Source organism: Papaver somniferum, chromosome 3, assembly GCF_003573695.1.
Source record: "Papaver somniferum cultivar HN1 chromosome 3, ASM357369v1, whole genome shotgun sequence".
Taxonomy (NCBI): Eukaryota; Viridiplantae; Streptophyta; class Magnoliopsida; order Ranunculales; family Papaveraceae; genus Papaver; species Papaver somniferum.
The window spans coordinates 119,331,694-119,336,357 of NC_039360.1; positions in this window are offsets into that span (position 1 = coordinate 119,331,694).

Genomic DNA, 4,664 nt, shown 5'->3' on the forward strand with positions numbered 1-4,664 from the left:
AAAATTATTAACAATGGGTGCGAGAGGTAACCAAGACACTAGATTCCACTATTATGCAAAATTGAATGATAAATATTTCAAAACCCTATTCAATTCTTAAGTCCTCTTTTATCTTTAATTCACTATCAATCATACAGATTCTCAAACATTATTTGTAAACCTTAAGCATAGATTATCAAGAGATTAAACCAAGCATAACCTATCAAACTGAATAACAAATAATTAAGACAATCATTCAAACAATTTAAAACTCTGCAAAAGCAGCGATTAGGTGAATTATATAATTAAATGAAATAGTTACCCATTTATGTTGCGTGAATAGCTTCCTCCATTGCCTTGGTTACGAGGGAATTAGCTCATCATAGTATAAATGCTCTCAAAATAATTTATTATGGCTCAAAAATGGTTTACAAATGATGAGAAGAAGAGAAAATGGTGTAAACAGCTAATGTGCGACCCACATGAAGCGTCACACAAGAACGATACATATGAAATGTTGTAGTCTTTGGGAAACTACGACCCACAATCCACTGTCGCTGTCACTGTTGAAGAACGACAGTCTCTTACAGTCTATTGTTCTTCGTGTTCATCTTCATGCAGCAGCAGAAACGGAGTTTTGTTAAAATCTGATTTCGTCTTCTCTAGCTCTCCCTAGATCCCAAAACTCTCGACACCTTTCCCAAACTGTTTTGCCTTGTATTTATAGTGAATTGGAGCCAAAAATCCGACCATTGATTGCATATATTCTCCATTTAATCCAAATATTCTCGGCTGCCAATAATAACTAAAATTTCCATTTTTAATCCCATGCACGCGTTAACTTTGATCCTGCACGCTCCCAAATGTCTTCTCTACGCCTCAACACTCTTCCAACGCTAGTAGGACTCTTCCATGCATACAAGAACTCCATTTTTTCTCGTGTTACAGAGCACGTGCTCTGTTTTGGGCTCAAGGATCATCACGCGTTTTCCAGCCACTTCTGATCGAACCCACTGCCCATAATGTGTTCCTCATGCCATATCACATCTTCCTGCCAAGTTTGAGCGATTGAATCTCCCTAAAACACCTTCATTTTGTTGATTGAAACTCTAACAGTTGAGAACTTCATTTCCCGCCAAAACAAAAAGTTTTTGAATTTAAAGAGATGAAGTGCCCCTAATCGTCTGTGGAGTGTAAATAGAAAATGCCCAACGGAGGTGCCCCTTAGTAATTGGGTTGCCCCTTAACCAAAATGAGAGTCCGAATAACAAATGTCCTCCAGGGATGCCCCGCATAATTTTTCGAGCAGATCTTTCCAAAAATGTTTATTTGCTAAAAATACATAAAAACACAATATTAGTACAAAAATTAGAGTCCCAACAGTACGGACATTGAGGACAAATTAGACAAAAAAATGTGTCTATCAAATACCCCCAAACTTATTATTTGCTAGTCCTCGAGCAAATCTAATCTAAAATAAAATGACTACACTTAGCACGTGCAGTAAGCCGTTAAACCACTAGGTGGCCCTAGTGGCGGAGGGTTGTCTACCAGAGGTGTACCCACAAAACCTTTACTCCAGACCCTAGCTATATACAACGAACCTTGGAAGGCACTAAAGAATCTCCTTGGTTAGCTTACAATCACTGACTACAGGAGGAAGTACCCTGATGCGAAATTCCAATTGTTGTACACGAGTTTACACTCAAGCATACTAAAATTCATATAAAGTGATAGAGATCTACTCAGATAGTTGCACTATGGACATCATATTCGGAGTCAAACTAATCATATGGATAGAAAAAGGAGATGGAAATACAAAAATGTAGATGGTTTTGATGTTAACCAAATGATCGACGTTTCACATATCTGTCTGAAGGCCACTGCCAGAATGAACCTATCCTAATGGACTGAGATACCGGTCTGACTAATATCAACACAACTGGCATATACAAGGGAACCAGTGGTCAATAACTTAAATCTAGATCAACAAACTGGCAAATACAAGGGAACCAGCAGTTGACTAAACAGAACATTAACCATTTTTTTTTAGCTTAACGGCGTGAATAGATCTTTTTGATCCAAGCGCATGCTTCTTGTCAGCAGATTACACGATAGTTCCCACGGGTCCTGCATTCCACGCTTGCTTAGGCGACGGAAACAGGGAGAACACACGCATATTTCTATCCAAGTGTTAATACTTATTCCTATTGGTCTAACTGGTCCGGTCTTTTTTTTTTTTTTTTTTAGTAACTCAGTCATTCTAATTCACCATAGCAGTGGTAACAACTTGAATCGTGTGCCCCACCTAATCACTTAGAGAAACATAGTTTAAAATGAAAAAATAAAATGAAAAAAAGAAATGAAAAGGACTCAACGAGATATGGTGCAACTATCATGTTATTTCTAACACCTGAGCTCTGTGCTTTTATGAATAGACTCTATAGATGTTTCCATCTAATCAGATTGGTTCCTCAACTCCTACAACCAAGATGCTTCCATCCACTTAGATTAGTTAGTGTCATCCTGAATACGCATAAATTTCTAGGCTCTGGAGTTTATTAATTATGAAACTAAAAAGTTGTGAAGATTAAATTTAAAGATTTAATAAAATTATATACAAAATTATTAACAATGGGTGCGAGAGGTAACCAAGACACTAGATTCCACTATTATGCAAAATTGAATGATAAATATTTCAAAACACTATTCAATTCTTAAGTCCTCTTTTATCTTTAATTCACTATCAATCATACAGATTCTCAAAAATTATTTGTAAACCTTAAGCATAGATTATCAAGAGATTAAACCAAGCATAACCTATCAAACTGAATAACAAATAATTAAGACAATCATTCAAACAATTTAAAACTCTGCAAAAGCAGCGATTAGGTGAATTATATAATTAAATGAAATAGTTACCCATTTATGTTGCGTGAATAGCTTCCTCCATTGCCTTGGTTACGAGGGAATTAGCTCATCATAGTATAAATGCTCTCAAAATAATTTATTATGGCTCAAAAATGGTTTACAAATGATGAGAAGAAGAGAAAATGGTGTAAACAGCTAATGTGCGGCCCACCGGAAGCGCCACACAAGAACGATACATATGAAATTTTGTAGTCTTTGGGAAACTACGACCCACAATCCACTGTCGCTCAAGCATACTAAAATTCATATAAAGTGACAGAGATCTACTCAGATAGTTGCACTATGGACATCATATTCGGAGTCAAACTAATCATATGGATAGAAAAAGGAGATGGAAATACAAAAATGTAGATGGTTTTGATGTTAACCAAATGATCGACGTTTCACATATCTGTCTGAAGGCCACTGCCAGAATGAACCTATCCTAATGGACTGAGATACCGGTCTGACTAATATCAACACAACTGGCATATACAAGGGAACCAGTGGTCAATAACTTAAATCTAGATCAACAAACTGGCAAATACAAGGGAACCAGCAGTTGACTAAACAGAACAATAACCATTTTTTTTTAGCTTAACGACATGAATAGATCTTTTTGATCCAAGCGCATGCTTCTTGTCAGCAGATTACACGATAGTTCCCACGGGTCCTGCATTCCACGCTTGCTTAGGCGACGGAAACAGGGAGAACACACGCATATTGCTATCCAAGTGTTAATACTTATTCCGATTGGTCTAACTGGTCCGGTCTTTTTTTTTTTTTTAGTAACTCAGTCATTCTAATTCACCATAGCAGTGGTAACAACTTGAATCGTGTGCCCCACCTAATCACTTAGAGAAACATATGTTTAAAATGAAAAAATAAAATGAAAAAAAGAAATGAAAAGGACTCAACGAGATATGGTGCAACTATCATGTTATTTCTAACACCTGAGCTCTGTGCTTTTATGAATAGACTCTATAGATGTTTCCATCTAATCAGATTGGTTCCTCAACTCCTACAACCAAGATGCTTCCATCCACTTAGATTAGTTAGTGTCATCCTGAATACGCATAAATTTCTAGGCTCTGGAGTTTATTAATTATGCAACTAAAAAGTTGTGAAGATTAAATTTAAAGATTTAATAAAATTATATACAAAATTATTAACAATGGGTGCGAGAGGTAACCAAGACACTAGATTCCACTATTATGTAAAATTGAATGATAAATATTTCAAAACCCTATTCAATTCTTAAGTCATCTTTTATCTTTAATTCACTATCAATCATACAGATTCTCAAAAATTATTTGTAAACCTTAAGCATAGATTATCAAGAGATTAAACCATGCATAACCTATCAAACTGAATAACAAATAATTAAGACAATCATTCAAACAATTTAAAACTCTGCAAAAGCAGCGATTAGGTGAATTATATAATTAAATGAAATAGTTACCCATTTATGTTGCGTGAATAGCTTCCTCCATTGCCTTGGTTACGAGGGAATTAGCTCATCATAGTATAAATGCTCTCAAAATAATTTATTATGGCTCAAAAATGGTTTACAAATGATGAGAAGAAGAGAAAATGGTGTAAACAGCTAATGTGCGGCCCACAGGAAGCGTCACACAAGAACAATACATATTAAATGTTGTAGTCTTTGGGAAACTACGACCCACAATCCACTGTCGCTGTCACTGTTGAAGAACGACAGTCTCTTACAGTCTATTGTTCTTCGTGTTCATCTTCATGCAGCAGCAGAAACAGAG